The following is a 25,137-nucleotide window of genomic DNA, read 5'->3' as shown; positions in this document are numbered from 1 at the left end:
TGGCCTTTAGGCACTGGTTTTAAAGAAAAATTGAGCAGTTGCTGCACTGCAAAAAATGGAAGCACTTTAAACAGGCACATACTTTCCATGGGCAGGGAAGAGGTGGAATACATATAAGACTGAGGGAGGGCACATGTTTTAAGCAGAAATGATTAACTGCAGCACTGCAAAAAATGAGGCAATTTAAAAAGACACTATTACGTGCCATTTGTCTGGTGCTATAAAGGGAAGTGCCAAACTGTAAAACAAAGTCACAAACTGCTTTAAAAGTCCATGCTATTTGGTGCTGTAAAAGGAGGCACTGTATTCCAAAACAAATTAAGGCTACAACAAACAGACCTGTAGGACAAAAGTTAAAAGCAACCCAAAGGTGTAGCATGGATGTGAAAATGATGGACAGAAAAACGGGGGGGGGGGGAGTTTGCTCAATTACGAGCAGGGGAATAACAATAATCAAATGAAATCAAGCAGAATTTGGTCCATGCTCTAGAGAAATAAAAGGAAGTGACGTCAGGCATATGGTGGTCAATTAGGAGACTGCTAAAAAGCATGTCAGTCAAGCCAGTTAATGGTAAGTGATGGACAGGCTCCAAGCCCTTTAGGGGCAGATCTATGTAGGAGTTGCGCCACTTTTACGCCGCTGTTGCGCCACTTTTGTGACGCAGCGGCGGCGTAAACCCTACGCCACGTTGCGCCCTATTTACATCATGACGCATCTATGGAGATGCGTCACGGTGTAAAGCCCTGCGCCTCATGAAACCTTCGTCAGGTTTCATGTGGGCGTTTCCACGAAGGGGGGGCGTTCCGGCGGAGGAATGCCCCTGAAAAGTGACTCAGTGAAATCTATAAGATTTCACTGAGTCACTTTCCCAACGCTGATGCGTCAAAACCCTGCGCCTGCTTGAAGCAGGCGTAAGGCTTGACGCACCATGTTAGGTATGGGGTAGGTTGGCACCGTGCTGAAGTTGCGTCGCGCTTGCGACACCACTTCAGCACTGCGCCAACCTTACGCCGGCAGATACGTCACGCATCTGCTTGTCCTTGCGCCACGATGCACCGCACTGTAAATGCGGCGCATCTGCGGTGGCGCAAGGGCAAACTTGCGTGACGCATCTTCCCTGGCGCATCCATGCTGATGTGCAGGGATGCGCCAGGGAACATAAATCTGCCCCCTTAATGTTTACAAAATCCCTCGTAGATACAGCGCATGGATGCTGTTCGCCGAGACCTAAAAATGGAGTAAAACAGTGATTGACAGTCCCTGGCAGTATGCACTTTACAAACACTGACCCGGACCTTTCCTTAACCAAAAATCGGCAGCTAAACATAAAAACACAAGAAAATAAAGAAACACGAGGATACTCCCAAATGCCCAAAACTCAAAATAGCTCGAAAATATCATGATCATCAAAATCGAGACCTCTATTTTGTCATTTTCTGTATGACTACTGGAAAAATGCTGACTCGATTTCCTAGGTCCTAACACTCTCTACCATACTGGGGATGGCAAACAAGATCTAGACTGCCATCTACTGGACTAATTAGGAACAAAAGAACAGTACATAAAATGAATGACAGGCATCTCAGGGAGGTTATGTTAGGATACAATAAGCTCAGAATTAAACAAACACCGAAAAGTGCAATACTGTGATAGTCCAGTCCTATGTGTCCCTTTGGTAAAGCAAAGTGCTCTATTACTCTAAAAAATGTAATACATTTTGCAGAGCAGGAGAGTGTCAGATACCAGCTAGGTGGGTGTGAGGCACATACAGTTAAGGCTGGCCTACTTTCACTCTACCCCCCACTCCAACTCCTTCCCATTTACAGGGGCGTAGTAACCAATGCAGACACAGGGCTTCACCTCTTGCATCTATGAGTCTCTGGTCAGGCTTTATTAGCAGGTCAGTACCATCTTTCACCCATCTCTGGGTGGCGGTAGTTCTCAGGCCTCCCACTCACAGTCTGTGCTCAGTGTAGGTATGGAAGCCGCAATTAAGTCATTTAGCTGTGCCATTCATTTCACGTGGTCGCAAGTCGCACGTTGACGTGGTGGGCGCTGCTGCCTTTGCAGGCAGGCCCTGTTGTAGGCTTGACTGTACTGGAAACAGATATGACTCATGGTTGCAGCAACCCAGGGGCATATGCACAAGCCCCCTATCTCCACCTGAGCATCATTTTTTTGATGCTCTGATGGCGGTAGGCCCTGCACCATATTTACAAAGTGGCGTTAAGCCACTTTCTGTGGCTTAACACTGCTTTGTAAACATGCTACCTTTTCACGCAGGTATCTACCTGAAAGGGGCGTGCAATGGGTGTTGCTGTGGGCGTTCAAAATCTGCTGCAGATTTACAAGGCTGAGGCAGCGCCAAAAATGAAAGCCATTGAATACTAGGTGTTAGAATGGCGATACGAGGAGACATTATTACTTTCTCTTTGTTTTCTGCTCTTTCCCTATGTGCTGCAGCACACATAGAAGGTGCAAATCACCATTATTGATTGTTTATATGCAGGAAGGTGTCCCCTCTGGAACATAAACAATCGTCCCTGCAATGCAGGCACCCTTGCAACATGGCGGCAGGGTACCTGCACTGGTGGTAGGCAGCTTTTTTGTGCCAGTGCTAGGGGAAATACAGGGGTGTAACGTATTCTTGTGAATAGGGGACATCCCTGCATTTTCAAAATGTCAGAGCGTGGTGCTGCCAAATTTGGCACAGCTCAGTGCTCCGACATTTTACTGTAAATATGCCCCCCACTGTCTCCGAACTGGTGAGTCTTGATACCAGTCTCCTGGGCTTCCCGGGATTATGTTAATTAGGCAGCCCTCCTTCCAGGTATTGGCTCCTGGGAGGTGACCTGGGAGTTTAAGGTGTTTTAGGCCATAGCAGCTGAGCCTGGTAAGGCACTACAGAAACTGCTCAGGCATGGATTGACCAGTGCCTAGGTCATGCTCATGACAGTCACTTGGGGCACACCAATGGGTGCCCCAGGGCAATGTCAATCTCTTTTTCGGTCATGCAGGACGATCAGTCAAACTCAGAAAAGTGACAGTCTCAATGTTGGCGAGGATGGCAGGATCTGCGCGGGCACGCTTTGGTAGTGCTGCAGTTCTTCCTCACAGTTTGATGACTAGTTTCAAGCCAAGAGCACGCAGGTCATGCTATTGCAGCAGTCTCTGGTGGATGGACCCCAGCACGGGTCAACCAATTCAGTCCACACAAGCAGTCAGATCCTCCTGCAGGATTGGCTCGCTCCTGCCCCTCTTATTTAGTCAGACTCTTCAGGCATTTTAGGACCAGACAGGCAGTTCTTCCTGCAATTTAGACTCCCGGTGATGACCCCTCACCCCTGGGAAACTGGCTGTCAGGCTGACACCAGCTATAGTGGCACAGTAGTCCTCGGGGTACTCTATGGGGCACCTCAGTCTTGGAACTAGAACCACAAGTTTGTCAACAGCTCCCACTCATATACAGGTAGAGCAGACAGTAGAAGTGTGTCCTCAATCTGTACTCTCAGGCCCGGTTTGGGTTGCTTCTCTTTTCACATGCCCTTCTCAGGCTGTCTTCCAGACTCAGCCTTTGTCTTGAGTGATGCTCTTCACAGAAGGGTTGTCTCCAGGTTGGGCCATCCACAACAGAAGCACAAAGAGGTGTGAGCAGTCTGTAACCCAGTGGCCTAATGAAACTTGAGGGGGACCCCTTGCAAGGTTCACAGAAGAGGTCCCCCAATCTCCGGACCCAGTCCGGAGCTTTAAGGCCAGGGTCCCACCACCCATGCACAGTGCCAAAGGGGGCCCCCTGCACCACGGGGGCTGCAGGGGCTATTGTTACACCACTGCTGTAGCCAACTGTCACAGTCAAACCTGATAGTTATCAGGAAGAGAGACAAAAGGCGGACACTCCTCAAAAGACCCTATACACCATGAAAACTGGAAGCCCCATCCCTAACTTTTATCATCCACCAAATGATCATCTTCAGGCAGACTAATCAGCATCCCCTCAGCATAAAAAGATCTAAATGAATGTATAAGGGGGGACTTGCCTACTCTTTGCCCACTTCAGTGTCTGTATTCTCTCCCAGCAATACACTTCCAACACCTGGGAAACTAACCTTACCTCTTCTTGTTTCAAAATGGAACCCAAAGACTTATGCCACTGTGCTTCACTCTTACCGACATACAGTTTTGCTCAGTCTTTACATATCACACGCAAATTCATTGTGCTAGGATTCTGAGTTCATCATTAGCAGTGGAAATTTACATGAGTCACTTCTGTAACGCAGCGGCATCGTAAACAATGCACCACGTTGGGACATATTTACAACGTGACGCATCTAGGGAGATGTGGTATGTTGTAAAGCCCTGCGCTACATTATACCTGCGTCAGGTATAATGTATGCAGGGTGGGCGTACCCATGCAGAAAAACCTCGTAAAAGTGACACAGTGAAATCTATAAGATTTCACTGAGTCATCTTTACGACGCCCCTGAGTCAAAACCTTATGTCTGCTTGAAGCAGGCTTAAGGAGTGACGCAGCATGTTAGGAATAGGCATTCCTAACAATTGCTGGAGTTGTGTTGTGCTTGCGACATGACTCCAGCAATGTGCTGCCTGTACGCCAAAAGATGCGTCACACATATGTCTATCCTTACGCCACGGTGCGCCGCATTGTAAATGCGATGCATCCATGGTGGCGCAAGGGTATTTTTACGTGACGCATTTAAACTGCCGCATCTCTGCTAATATGCAGAGAAGCACCAGTTCTTGTAAATCTGCCCCTAAATCTCTACAAAACACAGGGCCTTATTTATGAGGCCATGCGTCACTTTTACGCCAGTGGTGCGTCACTTTTTGTGTTGCACCGGCGACGTTACAAAATGCGCAATGTTGCGCCATATTTACAAAGTGAAGCATCTAGGCAGATGCCTCCCTTTATAAATCACTGCGCCACATTATACCTGGGCGTTACCACGCATCCAAGCCTCACAGAAGTGGCGCATTGAAATCTATAAGATTTCAGTGCGCCACTTCTTGGACGCTACTGCGTCACTACTTAGGCCTACCTCATGGCAGGCGTAAAACTGATGCCGGCCCTTTCACATGGGGCTTGACCCATGTGAAAGGAACATTTCTGGAGTTGCGTCACGCTTCCGACACAACTCCAGCAATGCGTCAGTTTTGCGCCGACAGATACGTTAGTAATACTGACGCATCTGTCATTCCTTGCAACATGATGTGTCATACAGTAAATATGACGCATCTATCATGTCTCAAGGAGGGCGTACCGAGAAATTACGCATCGCTGCTTTCATGCAGTATTGCGTCACTTCTCACAAATAAGGCCCACAGTATCCTGCCAACACTGAGCAACATGCATGAACCCATGGCATGGGCAGTAGTCTTCCGCAACTATCAAGGGTACAATTAGTGCACTGTTCCAGGTCCAGGGCAAGCCCAGGATCAGACTCTTGCCACAAGACTGGCCAAGGCCTTAACACACATGTTGGATTAGTGAGAAGCTGGTGCCTAAAATCCAAATATTGGGCTAACAGATACTTGCAGGTGGGCATGCAGGGCCGGGGACATTACTGTATGGCCATGCAGGAGACATTCTTATCCCAACCCTCAGCCTATTCCGTATGATATATAGGCAAAAGAAAAGAATGCAGTACATGTGTGTCACAAAACAAAGGTAAACAACCTTTACAACGAAACTTTTACAACGCGATGCCATTACATCGCGGTTTTTACAACGCAAGTCGTTACAACGATTGATGGCGCTCTAGGACAAGGAATAGTATAATTTACTATCCAACACCTTCCCTACTGTACGTAGACTGGAGTTGGAATAGTGAATTATACTACTCCTAAGTCCAGCGCCCTCCAACGCAAGTCGTTGTAATGACTTGCGTTGTAAAAACCGCGATGTAATGTACCGTGATGTAAATGTATGCGTTGTAACGTCATACATCCCAAAACAAACAGTGCAGGACTTCCTTAAATAAATAAGTGCAGTGGCCAAATGTTTTAGGAATCTGACGCTAGCACTGCTGAATGCTACGGCGGAGCAACATCAAAGCTGCCTGATGTTGATTCCACCTCATGCCGCTCACTTCCACCGTACCTACACTTCCTGATGTCTTTAGCTCACAGGCTATATTTTTCCCTGCTTTCGTCCTTTGTCACTGTTTTTCCATCTTTCTCTTCCTTCTTCCTCCTTCTTTGTCCCTTTTCTGCCTTTCTCTCTCTTGCTTTGGGTCCAAGGCCAAAGATGGAAAAAATGTTCCAGTCTCCAAACATGGGTGCTGGTGCCCACTACTTGCAACCACCAGCATTAATTAAGCACTGGAACTGTGTGATAAGAAAAGAAAACGTGGATTGCTAAATAATGTTGGTCAGTAAAGTGCATTATAAACGTCTTACAAATGAGAAACAGAGTTAATAAATCCAGCAGTCTGTGTCATCTACGTTACTGAGGCTAATGAAAGATGATAATTATGTTATATATCATGCGGATTTCATCAGGCTCTTATTAGCAAATATGCAGAGGTGCAGTACTGAAAATGAGCTATCTAGTAATAAAGTGTAACTTTTCTCTACAGTGTTTCTGACTTTGGGCTTTTAACTTGACGCAGCAGCATTCAGGGGTGCCAACTGACTCCAGGTGTGCGAGGAGAGGGATAGACAAATTCCCTTTCTACAACTGGATGAGGCCTCTAGGACTACGTATTGTATGGAAATGGGCCATTAGTTGTGTGACCGGCACAAGTAATGGGTCTACATTTGTCCTTCACTGGAAACCAAATACCCCATTGTAGGGTTTGACTCTCTCAGGGTAGTGGAACAAAGCAGTCCGGGGCGTACTCAAGGGAGGTGGTGTGGGCTAGAAGTTACCATTTGCGGGCACACAATAAAAGCACTAAATAAATAATTAGCCAGTTTGTGCTTTTTCTTTTGAAAAAGGAAAAGTTAATGTATTACACACACACTACTCAGTTGCAGAAATGTATAAATATACATAAGGCTGATGGAAATACCTTCTGATGACATTGTGTAATCACCTCCCACCCCCCTAAAGGGGTCAAGCCCAACAAACAACATGACAAAACATCATTTTAGGAGTAGGAGTAAATGCAATAATCACTAGCATCAATGTGCAAATGCACTTTTTATTGTCAATAAATCATATGCTTCAATAGTTACTGTCAACATTATTATTTCAATAAACCATTTACAAAATGAACTTCTCATGGGTCTGCATGCTTTTTATACACTTTCAACCACTGAAGATGCATTTATAAAATCAACCCCTAGAGAGCATCACATCATGATCACACAATATTCAACTATAGACTTTACCCCTGGAGTAATTGCATCCATAACCTTAGACCCTAGAGTCCGCTGCACTCCCAGTTGAAGAGCATATGCTGCAGCCTTAGGAGTGCTTGAAACTTGTGACAATCCTGGGTTGTGGGGCCTCCTACACTTAGGTGCCGATTCCGATCCTGTAAAACCCGGGTACGAACCGTCGGACGGAGCGTTTTCTCCGTCCGACTCGTACCCGGGAAAAACACCTTACAAACCTGCAAGCACGATTCGTACGGTAACACCATTACCATACGAATCGTAAAAAACACCGACCGGCTAAAAGATAACCACAAATCGGATCCGGGACACCGTGTACGCGACATTCGCACGGAGTCAGGCAGCATTTTACGGATCAGCAAGTACGATTCGTAGCCACAGCACTTCGCACGGCAATATTTTTACGGGACCCAAAAAGTGCCGGAAAAGCAAAGTACGCCACGATGCACGATGAAAAGGTAGCCCGCTACGCACCGTACCCCCATCCCTACACGTCCGCACCGTACCCCCAGCCCCCTGTACGTCCGGAGCGTACCCCCAGCCCCCCGTACGTCCGGAGCGTACCCCCAGCCCCGTAGGTACGGTGCAGACCACCACCCCCGTAGGTACGGTGCGGACCCCCACCCCCGTAGGTACGGTGCGGACCCCCAGCGCTACGCACTGGGGGTCTGCACAGTACCTATGGGGGTGGGGGTCCGCACCGTACCTACGGGGGTGGGGGTACGCACCATACCTATGGGGGTGGGGGTCCGCACCGTACCTACGGGGGTGGGGGTACGCTCTGTACCTACGTGGGTGGGGGTCCGCACCGTACCTATGGGGGTGGGGGTCCGCACCGTACCTACGGGGGTGGGGGTACGCTCCGTACCTACGGGGGTGGGGGTCCGCACTGTACCTATGGGGTGGGGGTACGCACCGTACATATGGGGGTGGGGGTACGCACTGTACCTATGGGGTGGGGTGGGGGTCCGCACCGTACCTATGGGGGTGGGGGTACGCACCGTACCTACGGGGGTGGGGGTCCGCACCGTACCTACGGGGGTGGGCTGGGGGTATGGCGCATACATGGGGGGGCTGGGGGTACGGCGCGTACTTGGGGGGGGTGGGCTGGGGGGGTGTCCGGCGCGTATGCAGGCACATGTTTGGACGTCTCCATGGTTGCCATGGGAGTTCGCTCCGTACGGTGTTTTTTCCATACGGTTGTGCATTCGGACGGACGGGACGGATCGTACTTGCGCGCTCGGACTTCAGTTTACCGATTCGTACGTAAAACTGTCCGGGGACGTGTCGGACACTTTTTCCGACCCGAGGACGTGTCGGGGAATTTTCCCAATGCGATTCGTATGGATTTTTTAACATACGAATCGTACTTGCCAGTTTGTATGGGACTTGTACGATTCGAACGTAAAAAAATCCGGATACGATTCGTACGGGGAATTTTTTTAATGGATCGGAATCGGCACCTAAGAGTCAGTACCCTCATAAAAAGTCTTTGGGGAAGTTGCTGAGCACCTGCAGCTTCCTTGTATCTTTTTTTGTATCTTTTTTTTCCTGCTGATGGCAGCCCCCTCCACGGGGGAGACAATCTGCTGAATCAAGGAGCTTTACAGGGCGTTAAGGGGTGCTCCTCCGGAGCAGTGAATATATGATGAGCGGCTCTCCTGCTGCTTCGATGGGAGCCACTGCCTTTGTTTCTTCTTTTTTTTCCTACCGTGTAGCCTTGTGCTGTGTGGCTTTTCTCTATATTTGGGGGTGCCCGCTCCCATCCAGGCTCCCCCATGTCTAAAGACATTGGGAAAAGCCAAGGGAGCCCACCCATCGCTGCACTGCCGGTTCCCAGCATGAGCAGCACCACTCTGTTCTTTCTGTGGGAGCCTGCAGGTCTCTTCTGCCCTGCCCGCACCTGCAGGCAGGATACTGGGTTATCTGGTGGCTGCCCGCTCCTCTCAGACATGGGTCTGGGTAGCGGGACAGGTCCACCACGGGTGGGGGAGTGTGATAGTACTTCAATGTCCTCCTCGTCACCATGGGAATTGGAGTAGGGGTCTCGGAACCACCTTCTTCTCTCTCCTCATCAGGGGAAGCACAATGGCACTTCCCCCTTCTTACTGCCATTGGGGGCCCAGAGTTGGGGTCCCAGGCCTCTCAAACAATAGACCAGCCTGGGGGATTGCATCACCAGGCCCGATAGATGCTGGGTCAGAGGCCCCCACACACTCTGCCTCCAGTCATTTTTTAATTGAAATCCAAAGATCCTTTGTGTGGTGACCACTGGGCACTCGCGCACCCCCGGTGTGTAGAACAGCTGGGCAGCAGCACTGTGCTTCGGGATCACTTGTAGTCAAAAGTCAAGATCCTTCTCCTGCTGATATCTCAGGGCCCATTGGGCCGTTTTGCATGCATTTGGCCTCCTTTTGCTCCATGTGGTGAGCCCTAGCCACCTTAGCCCTCTTGGCCTCCAAGGCAGCATATTTTGCAGAGGGACTAGTTTCACTGGCTCCCTGCGCTAGCCTTTGTCCACTTTTTCTTCTGAGTTTCTCTCCTCCTTTGCGCTGAAGCCCAGTCTTTTCCTCAACTAGTCCTCAGATGGGGCCCCACTGGTCCTGGGGGTCAACTGAAGTTAGAGTCCTTAGTCCAGATAGCCATCAGGAGGTTCTTCCTTCCTACTGTCCATGTCTGCAATCTCCAGTCCCAGTGCCCGGAAGAAAACCACACACAAGAGATAGGTCTCCCATTTACAGAAGACTTTGGTATTCTGACAAAATATTGAATCAAAAATATCATCATACCAAAATATGGTGTCCAAAATATTGTGATGTGAAAATATCGCCATCAAGAATATCGTTGGCAAGAATATTGATTTTAAGGTAATATCGATTTTTAAAATATCAAAGTCATTAATATAATTTACAAAAAGATAGGGGCCGATTACAATGACGGTAAGACTGCCACCAACAGCCTGTCGGTCTCACTGCCATTGTGTGCATGTTTTCCGCAGGATGTCGGTCGGAAAGCCCGACCGCCACACATCTGAAAGGCTCAAGAAGCCCATTGGTGTGTCAGAGGCAGCAATAATCCCTACAATGCTGACGGTGCCTGTCAGGCACCGCCATAGGGATTATGAAGTCCCTCCCCACCAGCCATTTCATGGCGGTTTACCCGCCATGAAAAGGCTGGCGGAAAGGGACATTGGGGACCCGTAGCGGGCCCCCCTTCCCCCTGACCTATGGTGCCCCCTACATATCCCTGCAGCATGAAGCAGGCACCGCATGGTGCCTGCCACGTAGTGCCGGGCTGTTTCCTATCTATTTTTTGTACTGCGGTGTGTGCAGCACACAGCATCCGCTGCAATACAAAAGATAGACAGTGCGACCGCCTCCAAGGCGGTCGCATTATTAATCACACTGACGGGACCACCGACAGTAAGTCGGGTGGTCCCGTTGTCCGATAGGGTAACGGGTGAATATAAGTCCACCCGCCATCCTTGTCACCCCCAATAGTTGTTTATTATATTGTTTTAAAAATTTTTTAATGCATTTTAGTATATATTTTAAATATATATCATGTAAGTTTTTGGTATAATTATTGTTTATTTTTTTTTATATATTTCTTACATTTCAAGTAGTTAATACATTTACATTAATTAATTTTTGTGATTTTTAGTGCAGTAGCGGGTTGTCAGTTTATAGGGGCAATGGGTGGGAAGTAATTTAATTATAAGACATTAATCATTTCATTTTAATTGATATTATTTATTTAGTTGATAATTAACAATGTTAATTGTGCTATTAATTTTTTAGTAATGCAAATGTTATATGCAGGTTGTGGGATTTATAGGGATACAGCGTGGGAAGTAATTTCTTTCTAATTAATTATTAGTTTGTTATTGATTAATATTAATTGATTAGGTGCTGGTTGTGGGGTTTATAGGTGTAAAGGGTGGGGAGAAATGTATTAAAATTAATTAATAATTTGTTATTAAATAGTATTAATTATTTGAAAATTAATTATTTTAATGGCGTAGTTATTATTTGTTTAAGTTTAATTTTAGGTGCGGGTTGTGGGGTTTTATGGGTCAAGGGTGGCAATTAATTTTAAGTAATCAATAGTTATGGGCCTATTACGATGGAGGTCAAAAAGCCTCCAACCTTTGGTCGAAGGCTTTCCGACCCCCATCGTCGGTTTCAATTCGGACTGGTGATTATGCATCAGCCGGTCAGAATTGAAACCGGCTGGTCATTCCGGCTGGTCTGAGCCCGTCAACCAGTGGGAACCGGCTCATAATCCCAAAGGGCGGGCCCCTTTTCTCCCTTGGGATTACGATGCACAGTTTCCGGCATGATTTCCATGCTGGCCTGTCTGACATGGAAACCATGTTGGAAAGTGTGTTTGGGAGCCCCCAGCAGGGCCCCCTTTTGTGTGCAGCTATAGTTGGGGGAAGAGCGGGAACCTATTGTACCCCCCTGTTGATCCCTTCACCCCTTGGCAGGCATCTTAAGGTGCCTGCAACGGGGTGCAGGGAACAACACCTCTCATTTCCCTTTGGGAACATGTATTACGGCCGCTTTACGGCCATAATGCATGGTCCCTTAGGTAAATGTCGGAAAGCGACTGAACAGTGTTCAGTCGTATCCTAATGAGGCGGGTGGGACTGACGATCGGAGGTCGGTCGGTCCCATTTACGAAACGTGTCCGGCGGACACAAGCCCGCCCAACATCGTAATCACCCCCTTTGTTTTTAATCATCAATATTTATTTAATTGATAATTACGTTAATTGTGCTATTCATTTTTATTGATGTCAAATTTATATGCGGGTTGTGGGGTTTATGGGGGTACAGGATGGGAAGCAATTTATTTTTAATTAACTTATAATTAGTAGTTAGTTAATCCTAATTGTTAATTGATAATTAATTATGTTAATTGTGTAATTAATTTATATTTAGATGTGGGTTGTGGGGTTTAAAGGGGTAAAGGTTGGGGAGTAAGCTTGTTTAAATTAATTAATAATTAGTTTGTAACTAGTATTAATTATTTAATTGACAATTAATTCTTTTAATTGCGCAATAAAAAATGTAATTACATTTTAGGTGCATGTTGTGGTGTTTATAGAGGTAGAGGGTGGGAAGTTAATTCATTTTCAATCAAGAATATTTTATTTTTAAAGAATAATATTTATTTAATTGCTAATTAATTACGTTAATTGTGCGATTAATTTCATTTTTTTATTTTAGATGGGGTTGCGGGCTTAGTGGGGGTATAGGGTGGGAAGTAAATTAATTATACATATGTAAAAATTAATATTTTCAATTGGTTTTAATTATTACATTGATAAATAATTATATTAATTGTGCAATTAATTTTCTGCTATATTGTAGGAGTGTGCTGTGTGTTTTGTGGGGGTATATTTTGGGAAGTAAATCCCTTCTAATTAGTTAATAATTAATATTTAATAATGATTAGTTTGTTGATATATATTAATATTAAAAGTGCAAATAATTTACATTTAAAGTTAGGTTTTAGGGGAAGATTGTGAGTTTTGTGGGGTTATAAGGTAGGAAGTAACTAAATTAAAATTATTTAATGAATTCTTTTTGTTAAATAATTTCTGAATAAAAATATTAATTTGTATGCACATTATTTTTGTATTTGATGTATAATAATATATGTAGTTATTTGTGATCTGTATTTAACATTGTAATGTGTTTTTTATTTTTATGTTTTTTAATATTAAATATATTTGTATTTTTTCTATATATTTATATTTTCTTTATTTAATTTGTTTTTTAATTATTTTATTGTTTTGAAGATAATGTATTTGTTTTTAATGTTGCATTGACTGGAGTGGGAATAGTACATTTTACCATGCTGCAATCCAACACTTTCCCTATTGTTTCATTGACTGGAGTGGGAATAGTACATTTTACCACTCCACAATCCAGCACTTTCCCTACTGGTGTACTGACTGGAGTGTGCATAGTAAATTTTACCCCTCAGCAATCCAACACTTTCTTTACTGCTGTACTGACTGGATTATGAATAGTACATTTTACCGTCCACAATCCAATACTTTCCCTACTGGTGCACTGACTGGAGTGGTAATAGTACATTTTACCTCTCCACAATCCAACACTTTCCCTACTGTTCCACTGACTGAAGTTGGAATAGTAAGTTTTATTCCTCTGCATTTCAACATTTTCCCTACTGTTATACGCATTCAAGTGGGAATAATAAAGTTTACCCCTCCCCAATTCAACACTTTCCCTACTGGTGGAGTATGAATAGTAAATGTTACCCCTCTGCAATCCAACACTTTCCCTACTGTTTCACTGATTTGAGTGGGAATAGTACATTTTACCTCTCTGAAATCCAAAACTTTCCCTAGAGTTGCACTGACTGGAGTCGGAATATTACATTGTATGCCTGAGTTAGCCAACACTTTCCCTACTGTTAATCTGAATTGAATAGGAATAGTACGTTTTACCCCTTCACTATTGAACACTTTCCCTACTGTCGCACTGATTGGAGTGGGAATAGTACATTTTACCCCTCCGCAATCCAACACTTTTCCTACTGTTTCACCGACTGGAGTGGGAATAGTAAATTTTACTCCTACGCAATCCAACACTTTCACCACTGTTTCACTTATTGGAGTCGAAATATTAAGTTTTACCCCTCCGCAATCCAACACTTTCCTTACTGTTCCATTGACTGGAGTCTCTGTTCTGGTTTTTCATGAGCTACCCCAGTCTCTAGCACGTATATTGTCCGTCTATAGCTGGAGAGTGTAGAGTAGACATCGTTCCAGTCTGGGATTGCTATGGGGAAACATAAGGTGGCTACGCTGCCCGTGAAGGCTGCTACAGGCACAATTGTCACCATGGATTCTTTTCTACAAAGGGTGGCTGGAGTTCTTGATAAGGACATAGAGCTGGTGTATCAGCGCCTCTGCCGCTCCCCTGTCAACCATCTTCGCTCAAGTCCCCCATAGGAATCGGATGTTGGTGATACCTGAAACTGTTCCAGGACTATTCAATAAATCCTTAAAACAGGAATCAAAAGATATGGCTAGCTGCGTGGCTGGTCAAGATATACCCCTCTTACCTACCATACTTGTCACCCACGAGCCAGGGGTTAAATTACCTACCACCCAGGAGCAAGTTAATAGTAGCCCTGACAGGCACTCAGCTGCCATTATGTTAGCTCCACAAGGGAGGACAAGAGGAGGAGGAGTGGCCGGTATAGGCTTGGGCATTGGGTGGAAGGCCAAAGACTGAGGGCTAAGGGGACGTATCAAAAAAACCGTACGATCAAGTAGTCTCAAAGGCAGCTATGGTGGCCGCACTGGAAGGGAAACAACCATTACAACGCAGTCATTACAACGAACTACCTTTACAACGCAGTCATCACAACGCAACATCCTTTACAAAGCATGCCATTACAACACAGCCATTACAACACATGTCACTACAAGGTATGCCATTACAACGAATGTCGCTATAACGCATGCCATAACAACTCATTATAAGGTAAGTAATGAGAAATAGTAATTTTTTCCCCTGCACTATCTAACACTTGCCCTATTGTTGTATCCACTGGAATGGGGATAGTAATTTTTACCCCTACACTATCCAACACGTACCCTACTGTTGCACTCACTGGAGTGGGAATAGTAATTTTTACCCCTACACTATCCAACACTTACACTACTGCTGCCCTAAAAGTATTATGCATTGTAATGGTATGCGTTGTAATGGAATGCGTTGTAATGGAATGCGTTGTAAGTGTAGTTTCTAAAAATTGCGTTGTGATGGCATGCGGTGTAAAATCATGCATTGTAATGGGTGTTGCGATGTAAAAACCACGTTGTAAAGGCTTGCATTGTAAATCTTTGTGTTGTAACGTGTCTTAATCCACAGGAATCCTTTCAGGGCACTTTACGGGATATATTGGACTCACAATTTGATTCACTCTTTCAATGCCTCATCTCTATAGAGAAGGACACTTTGACCTCAAAAAACGTATCTCACCTAGGGTGGAGGCACCGAGGACCTCAATGGGCCTTATTGTAACTGAGAGCCCTAATTCGGATGATCCACATATAAAACACAGGGAGCAGAGGCTGCCACCTTCAAAGCCTTTAATGGGGACTGCCACTAACTGCCCTCTGCATCTACGGCCCCGCCTCCTTCACACAATCAACTGGGCCCAAATTTAGGATTTGCGGGAAGGGCACCTACCTTGGAACAAATTAACCCCAGGAACTTTAGCACAGGGGAAATGTCTAACTGTGAAGAGGTTAGTTCTAATCAGAATTTAGTTAACTTACATCTCCTGCCAGAATCGACGCTGCTTGTTGTGGTTTTGGGGAATGTGCCAACTCTTTCTCTGGGTGTCAAGGAAGACTTTTCTCAATTGAAGAACAAAGTCCTGCATTGGTTGTCCTGTAACACCACTTTGGGTACAAGGGTGGAAAAATACATCAACATGGTGGGTATTGTCAACTGGGTGGGAAGGTTCAGAAAGACCTACAAAGAAGACTGTGTTATCATCAATTTCAATAGACCACATGTTGCAGAAAGGATCTTAGCTTCCTCTTCCATTTGTACCTCATGTGGCCCTCAGTCGACCATCACGGCCCTTCCTCTCGGATTCTTTTATAAACCTGAGCCCTCCGGCTGGAACATCATGAGCCATAACAGAGAGGTCCTGCTTGGAAGGCAGATGGCTACCCTCCCTTCATCAATGCTTTCAAACATTTCAGCTCCCTGGAACAATCCTAACCACACTTTTTGGGCCCCTCAAGGTGGGCAGATGTTTTTACCGCCTCTCCGGGAACTATTGAATAGCTTTGCACCTTTGGGCACTTTGGACGCTTGTGATTGACTGAGTGGGGCTGTTCCAGTGGAAACGGGAACACCAAATATTCAGCAGGATAGCATCTTGGGTGGAAGGAATTGCAATTTCATCGCATGGAATGTTGCTGGCTTGGCCAACAAGTTTCTTGACCACTCATGGATCCTATTCATGAAAAAGTTTCATCTGATTTGTCTGCAAGAAATGTGGGCCATTACGAATAGTTTCCCCTTGGAGGGTTACAAGTACTTTCTTTTCCCGGCTACTCCCTCGAGTTCAGGAAGATCTAAGGGTGGTCTTGTGATCTATGTCTCCCTAGCAATAGAGTGCAAAGTATCAGTGCTGTCCACGGACAACCTCTGTTTACAATCATTGCTGCTGTTTAAGGGGTCCTGTAAATTGGGGCTTTTTCATTTTTATAATGCAACCACTTGTCCCCAGGCTGTCAGTAATATATCTTTGCTCGGCTCATTTTTAAGAAAACAGCTCAATGCAGATTTCAAAAACGTTATGATTGCCAGGGTTTTTAACATCTACCTATGCGGGGACCCAAGGATAACTAGCCTCATTGAACTGGGATGCCCACGTGTGAGGGGAATTCACTTTGAGCACACTGCACAAGGTGACTCCCTTAATTACAAACTACAAGAATTTGATTTATCCTCGGCTATGTGCAGAGTAGAACCCTGCAGCAAGGGTCTTAATCCATCCTTTGTTGGGTGGGGAAGCGGTTTATTTATTGATTTTATCCTTGTATCAAAGCCTCTCCTTGAATGAATCTCAGGTTTCAACACAGAGGCCAGCATACATAGTGACCATAACCCTCTATGTGTTCAAATTAGCTGGCCTCTACTAGCACCCAGTTTGGGGGTAGGGAAGAGTGGGAGACTCAAAAAAAACGGATGGAAAAAGAAGGTTAAAATGGGTCCAGATAACCCCAGAGTCATTCTACAAATCATTTACCGACTTATGTGATAATGAGTTAGTATGGTCTACAGGCCTGTCAATGGACCCATGTGATGTTATAGAAGCTTTTAAGGTCATCTCCTCCACAATTACAGACCTTCTCAGTGCCCCTGCACAGCGACCCTCTGTTTTGGTTCCCAGATGATTTGACTCTGATTGCTCCTGTGCTACCAGGAAATTAAAGGAAGCACTAGGTAAGAGCCCAAGGAATATTGCTTTAGTCAGAACCTGTCGAAGGGAGTATAAAGCAGAACTGACAGGCGCAGGGTAGTGCTGAAGCAGGAAACCTGGAGGGAGTTAATTGAGGCCAGTACTTTGAAGAGCAGCACCAAGTTTTGGAGCATAATAAATAGCCCATTTTTAAATGAGGATGCAGGTACTGTGGTGGAGGCCCACATCAAGGAGGAGGAATGGGTGCATCATTTTGAGGTTATGTTTCAGTGTCCCCTTGATATGAATAGACCTCCCGGATTGGTGGCAGGGAAATCTGCCCTGGCTTTCTCGGTAGAAGAGGTTAGGAAAGGTATTGTTGGGCTATCTAATAACAAAGCACCCGGTCCTGATGGTATTCTGCTGGATCTTTATAAATCCGATTTGAATGTTTGGGTGCCTGTCCTCACAGCTGTTATTAACGCCGCAGTAAAAACCGGCCCTTCCGGCTCTTGGGCTATCTCCACTACAGTGCCAGTTTTCAAAAAGGGTAATCTAGAAAGCACCCATTGTTAAAGACCAATTTCTTTGTTGGTCTCGGTGGCAAAGATGGTGGGTCGTGTCCACCTAGACAGGTTGACCACCTGGGCAGAAGATAACGATATTCTAACCAATCTCCAGTATGGTTTTTGTCTGGGGTGGTCAACTGTGGCCCAGTGTCTTAACTTATTTTTGATCCTTAACAAATACACAGTTGCCCCCCCGGTACCATTTATCTGGCCTTCATGGCTCTGTCGTCTGCGTTTGATCGCGTGAACAGAGCTAAGCTCTGGCAGACTATGCTGTCCATCGGGGTGGATGGTGAAATCGTCCATTTTCTGAAGGACCTCCATAGTGACACCAAGGCCAAGGTTCGATACTCACAAGACCTCAAGGTCTCCCGTCAGTTCTCTATAAAAAGAGGAGTATGTCAAGGGTATATCTTAGCCCGTTTTCTGTTTAACTTATATATCAACAAACTGGAGAAGGTTTTATTGGAGACTAAGGTATATTATCCTCAGGTGGGTAGGCGTTGTCTTCCGGTTTTATTGTACGCGGATGATGCGGTCCTCATGGCCCAGACCGCAAGAGGGTTGCAATCACTGCTGAACTCTTTTTCCTCATTCATGGAGGATTTGGACTTGTCTATAAATGATTGCAAATACTATGTGATGCAGGTGGGACCTCGCACAAGAAAGCATTATCAGTTTATGGTCGGATCTGCCTTGGTTCCCCACACAGACGTCTTTTTTTAACTTGGGGTCCTGATAGACGATAAGATGAAATGGGGGCCACTAAAACAGAGAAAGAGGGGAGATCTGGTGCGTGCTAACATGGCCATTTTAACTTCACCTCAAGATTAGGCAGGAGACCGATTGCGGCACTCCTGCAGATATACCAGCCAAAATGTATTACTAAAGTCTCCTATGGCAGTGAAATCTGGGGCTATGTTTAGGCCTGGGCGGTAAAATCCGTTCCGCTCGCGGAATTTGCGGAATTTGGGTAATTTCGCGTTCCGCGGAGAACGCGAAATTCCCCAAAAATCTGCGTTCCGCGACCTCGCGAAATTTTTGGCTTGTTCGCGTTCTCAATATGCGTGTTCGCGAGATATTTCACCCCGAGCACGCAAACAGCGATCGCGAACAGGAAAAAAGTATCGCGAACAAGCAATTCCGCGCGTTTGCGGAATATCTGCGTGTTCGCGGAGATTTTTTACCGTTTCGCGGAGATTTGCGTAACGCGATTACGCAAATTCCGCCCACCCCTAGCTATGTTGCCATGGAGGAACTACAAGTGGCTGAGAACAACTTTTTGAAACGTCTTTTATATGTGCCCCAGGGCACCTCAAACCTAATGGTTCATGAAGAGTTGGGCGTTTCCTATCTTTCCGATCTGTTAGCCCTTCGCCCCTTAATATTGTGGTTGAAGCTTTGGATGAATCAAGGATCAACCTTAAGTAAACTGATCCTGAAGAGGTGTATGGCTCTTGACTACGCCCATCATATTCCGTGGCTTAATTACATAAAGAGTTGCATTGGGAGGCTGGGAAGAGCTGACCTATTCTCCAACCCAGATTCAGTGAATAAGAAAGACCTGGACTGGGTAAGGGAGACCTTTTTTAGTCAGAGGACAATAGATAGGGAAGAGTCCGAGTTGAGGAAACCTAGTCTCCGCAGATTTCTTGTCTTAAAAACTGTGCAATCGACTGAGCCATATCTGCTAGGGCCCCTTAGTACTTATGATCGTTTTTTACTGACCAGGTTTCGGTTTGATCTCTTCCACCTCCTGTTGGAACAACCTCATGGGTGTAGTAGAGTTCAGAGCCTAGAGTCCTGTGGCTGAGACGGTAAGTCTCCACAGGACATGCTCCATTTTTTTATGTTTTGTAATTACTACGAGATTCTCTGGAAAAAATGTATTATTCCCATTTTGAAAGAATTGGAGTTTAGGCAGGTGCGACCAGCTTTTATTTTTTTACAAATGCTATCTGGTAACACTTTTTTTTTTTTTAAATCAGCAGTGAGGCTTAGAGCCTGCTGCGATTATTTGATAGTGACTCACAATGTTATTGTACTGTGTCCCAGCATGTATGGTTGGGGCACATACAGCCCAGTTGGGATCCCGGGCTTACTCCCCTCCTTTTTAAAAGATTTATTATATACACAACCTTCTTTATGTATGGTATATGAGACTTTAAAGTAAGATCTGTTAATCATGTCACTTTTTTGTATAATGCAGTGTTTTAGGCCACTCTTTTGTATAATGTACTGTTTTAGATTATTTTTATGGTTTTATGTAAAAAAAACAAATAAAATTGAAATTGATTGATTGATTGACTAGAGTGGGAATAGTAAATTTTACCACTCCACAATCCAAAGCTGTCCCTGCAGTTGCATTGACTGGAGGAAGGATTGTAAATTTTACCTAGTTTTATTACTTTCGCGTTATGTGAAGTGGAAGTAGTATATTGTTTACATACTTACTATAATACTTTGCGTACTTTTGAATAGATTGTAGTGGGAATAGTATATGTATTAAATTTAATATTTTATAATTTATTTTATATTGTTATAATTTATATTTTTATGTTTTTGTTTATTTAAAATGATCATAGTTATCATTATTAATGTTTTTTGTGTAAAATATATTTATGAATTCTAGTTCTAAGAATGTTATGTTTTTTACTCTTTTATTTTAATTAAAATGTTGTTTTTAAGTTATGTTATTGGTATACGTAAATACACGTGTATTTATTTGTTATATTTTTATATTATTTAAAACTTTTGAATTTATATTAGAATTTAAAATTATTAGTATGATTGATTTTTAAGTAGATATATGTAAATATATATATATATATATTAACTATTACGTGTGTTTAACTTTCATTTAAAATAAAGAGATGTGGTATTTTTGTTAAAATATATATTAAATCTATTTTATTTTTATAATCAATGTTACAATTTAATATATTTAATATTTAATATTTAAATTTACATACATAAAAAACGATATTTAATACAACGATATTTATGACAACAGTTTACTTTTTTGTTATATTTTGTACTTGTAATTATAAGTATAGGCTGACGATATTTTTGACATTGATCTTTTGGTCATGATATTTCTTAAAGGTATGTTGTGGGTGGCGATATTTTGTCAGTGAACCAAGACTTTTAAGTGAGGGCAGAAGGTTCCAGAAGTGAGGCCCCAATGGCCTATCTGAGGGTGTCACATCACCCTCTCTGCTCCTGTCCTAAGATTCCTGTGCAGCCTGCTGTGACATTTCAAAAAGCCATCACCAAGGAGTCTCTAGTCACATCTGCTCTGGGGGCCCCAGCTCCGCCCCTCGCTGACATCACTGCCAGGACCTTTTTTCCACCAAATATTCGACGGGAGCCCCCTCCTTTGTTGGCTCCAGAGGTCTCAGCTCCCTACTATGTTCAGTGGGCTAGGGCAGGCCTGGTACAGTTTGCAGCCCATTGATTGATGCAGATCATTTTGCCCCACCCCTTTCCTCCTCAGGAGCTGAGTGAAGCAATGTTAATTGCTTCCTTTGTGTGGGGAGGCCTTATTTCCTGCCACTGGAGGGAATTGTAATTAACTTGGCACACCAGGGTGACAAAAAACTTAGGCTCTGATCCTGCGCTAAGTCAGAGAGCTATGACAATACTGGATGATCTATAAGCTGTACAGATATCTTCTTGGACCTTGAAGAACTGATTTTCCTGTACAGGTTATGCCCCATTTTGATAGTCACTGGTCTCTGTCAACGGGAAACAAAGCTGCACTCTAAGGCAGTCCTTCCCATAGCTGTATAATGGAGTGTCACTGCAGACAACACAGTAAGCCATACTGACTTTCCCTATGAGTGTATACTAACAATATGAGACTGACCCCAGGTCAATATCCAATACAGCAGAGTCCCTTCTGCGACAGGCTACCAGTGTTCAGTTACCGGGCTGCACACAATAGGAGTCTCCCACATGCAGCCCCCCTACATGTGCACACGTATGTGCACGTGTGACCAGCCAAGTGCGCCTTACCCTTACTGCATCACAGAAGCCTTATTTGAAAAGGCAGACACTGGTGGTAAACACACGCAGTCCATTTACCATGAGTTTACCGTGGGTGAGTCATGAATGTATGACGTTACAACGCATACGTTTACAATGCATGCCTTTACAATGCAGTTTTTACATCGCAACATACTTTACAACGCATTCTTTTACATAGCATGCCATTACATCGCATTTTCAGAAACTAACTTTACAACGCATTCCATTACATCGCATTATACCTTTACAACGCATACCATTACAATGCATACCATTAAATCACATTTAAGGTAAGTGTTGGATAGTATAGGGGTAATAATTACTATTCTAACTCCAGTGAGTGCAACAGTAGGTTATGTGTTGGATAGTGTAGGGGTAAAAACTACTATTCTAACTCCAGTGAGTGCAACAGTAAAGTAAGTGTTGGATGGTGTAGGGGTAAAAATAACTATTCTAACTCCAGTGAGTGCAACAGTAGGGTAAGTGTTGGATAGCATAAGGGTACTATGCGTTGTAATCGTATGCATTGTAATGACTTGGGATGTAATGCCTGCATTGTAGTAACATGCGTTGTAATGACATGCGTTGTAGTGACATGCAATGTAATGGCTGCGTTGTAATGACATGCAATGTGAAGGATGTTGCGATGTAATGACTGCTATGTAAAGGTTGTGCGATGTAATGACTGTGTTGTAAAAGTTGTTTCCCATGAGTCACAGCTTGTGAGACCACCCACAGCAAAAAGGTCACATGCCAGGATGTCAAAAAGCAAAATATCCAGGCAGATTTTATGGGCACAACCCATTTCCTTACATGTATGATAATTCCTTGTACCTGTCCTTATTAAAGAAGCAGATAGTTCAACACCAGCCTATCCAAAACATGCAGCTAGAGTTTTATAGTCAAAGAGGTGTCCTGTGTAAAGAAGGAGAAGTAGAGGGGAAAGTGGTGGCGGTGCTTGTGGTGAAGGTAGTAGTGGTGCTTCTGCTACTGGTGTTGGTGCTACTGCTGGTGGCTGGTGGTGGAGGTAGGGCTGGTGGTGGTGCTGGTGGTGGTGATACTGCTGCTGGTGGTCGTGCTGCTGCTACTGGAGTTGCTGCTGGTGGCAGTGATGGTGAGCTGTGGTGCTTGTGCTGGTGTGGTTAAGGCTTACTGTGTGTAAGAACAGCTCATCTAACAAGAGTGGACTGTCATTACAAAATGATAAAAGCATTGTTTTCAAAACAATACTCAGTTCAGGCTCAGCTATTCTAACTATGATTACATGTGTTTTATTTTTCTTTCCAAATTGCCTCTATTCTGAATTACAACATTCACTTTCTATTTTAACACATCACAATTATTGTTGGTGCATGCTTTGGAGTCCAACTGTACGGATTTCTGGTCTTGTCAGCAATATGCCATAGAATGTCGGTCACCCCATCATCGTAGGATGTCTGATGGTGATCAAAGGCACACTTTGGTTGAAATCGAAGAGTAAAAAAAGGAAGAAACCAGAGTTCTGGTCCCATTTCAAAACACGGTTGTGGCAAGTAGAATGGTAATTTGGAAGTCCTGTAGTTATAACCCTCTCACACATCATGTACTCACTTGGATCTAAATGCTACTTCCCTGTTATTTATCAATAAGAATAAAGTCTATTTTTCTGCAAGAGCACTTTCAATTCTAGAACCAAAAAGGGAAGATAATCAATATCACTTCCGTTTAAGAAGTTAGAAAAACATCCTCACAGATATCCTCAAATCACGTGCTATCAACCTTAGGAGAGTCTATGAAGTGAGACCCTCGTGGAACTGTAACGAGACTACCTTTAGAAAGAGTCCATCAAATTACCTGACACCATTCAGTGTCACATCTGGAGCATACCATATATATTCCTAAACCAGACTTTTTACCAGTCGATTACTTGTATTCTTCAGTATAATAAGATTCAACACTTGTCACATGAGGATGGGAAACCAGTGAACTGTCCTTGGATGGGATAGACTGCTTGATGTCCCTTACCTCCTTTGAGAGTAGAGATAGGTGGGCAACAGAAAAAGACAAGATAGCACATTTGACTAAAACTGACTTAAGTTGTAGATTGTTGCCTGATCATGCAGTAGGTTTCCCCTCCCAGTTGTCTGTGTGGGTGTGTTGGCTCCTCTACTGTGGTAGTTGTTTGCTGATGGGATGAGCTGTTTCGTGTTCAGAGTTTTACCCTGTCCCACCGCAGCTTCCCCCCCCCCCCAACAACGCAGATCATCAGTGTAACTGTGGATTGGCATGCTGTATATTAGAATGGGGCACCAGTAATCGTGCTTTTCAGACATGTCCATGTCTTGGCAGGGTGGAGGAACCATTCTACCACCCCTAGAAGAGAAGCAGCACTGAGCAGTTCTCCTAGCTGAAACTTACACAGGGTTTAGACGTTACTATTTTGTCACCATGTAGCACCAAATACTATCTCATTATCGTGAAGGATTGTACCACAGAATATCAAGGCTAGGAATATCGTAAGACTCTAATATCATAGATATAGGATCAAGGTACAAAATATCAAAAGGTAAGTGCATTGGCATCGATTCACCAAAATGCCATGAGTAGCAGAACTCCAATCATCAACAATTTCAGCTGATGATGACATCATAGGAAGTGACATCACCTTAATTTTTGACACTGAGGATGTTAGAGAAGATATTGCCACATGAAGTTTGACAAAATAGCATTTAAGTAGCGACACTGCTGAACTAAAAAAACACAACATTAAAAGAAAGATTAAACATTAAGTGCAAGATAAGTAAAATATCTCAACAAACTTCTAAAGAAGATACAAATCTATTTTCGTACCAAGTACATACACACACACGTGGAAAGGCGTCTCGTAGAGTGCAGTGGTGTATGGTAGAGCGGAGCGGAGTGTCGTAGAGCGGAGTAAATTGCCATAGAGTGGAGTGGTGTGTTGTCAAGTGGAGTGGAGTGTCATATACTGGCATGTCATAGAGTGAAGTGGCATAGAGTGGAGTGGCATGTCGTATAGTACAATGGCAAGGAGTTTTGAAGAGTGGAGTGGAGTGCCGTACAGTGGAGTGGCGTGTTGTAGTGTAGAGTGGCATGTCAAACAGTGGAGTGACATGTGGTGGAGTGGAGTGGTGTGGTGTGTCGTCGAGTGGAGTGGTGTGTCATAGAGTGGAATGTTGGAGTGTAGTGGTATGTTGTAGCGTGAAGT

General features: G+C 44.3%; 1 protein-coding gene and 1 pseudogene across 1 annotated transcript in view; one reads left to right on the top strand and one right to left on the bottom strand.

Annotated features, from left to right (window-relative positions):
• The window catches only part of PAPPA2 (pappalysin 2), a 687,952-nt gene that overhangs the window by 64,596 nt on the left and 598,219 nt on the right, over positions 1-25,137 (bottom strand). The gene's annotated exons all lie outside the window — the stretch shown is intronic.
• Positions 1-25,137, top strand: part of LOC146833747 (MBT domain-containing protein 1-like) — a 50,931-nt pseudogene that overhangs the window by 21,344 nt on the left and 4,450 nt on the right.

The sequence above is a fragment of the Triturus cristatus genome, chromosome 4_2 (assembly GCF_964204655.1).
Source record: "Triturus cristatus chromosome 4_2, aTriCri1.1, whole genome shotgun sequence".
Lineage (NCBI taxonomy): Eukaryota > Metazoa > Chordata > Amphibia > Caudata > Salamandridae > Triturus > Triturus cristatus.
The sequence above is the reverse complement of the archived record's forward strand: the minus strand, read 5'-3'. Positions and strand labels throughout refer to the sequence as shown.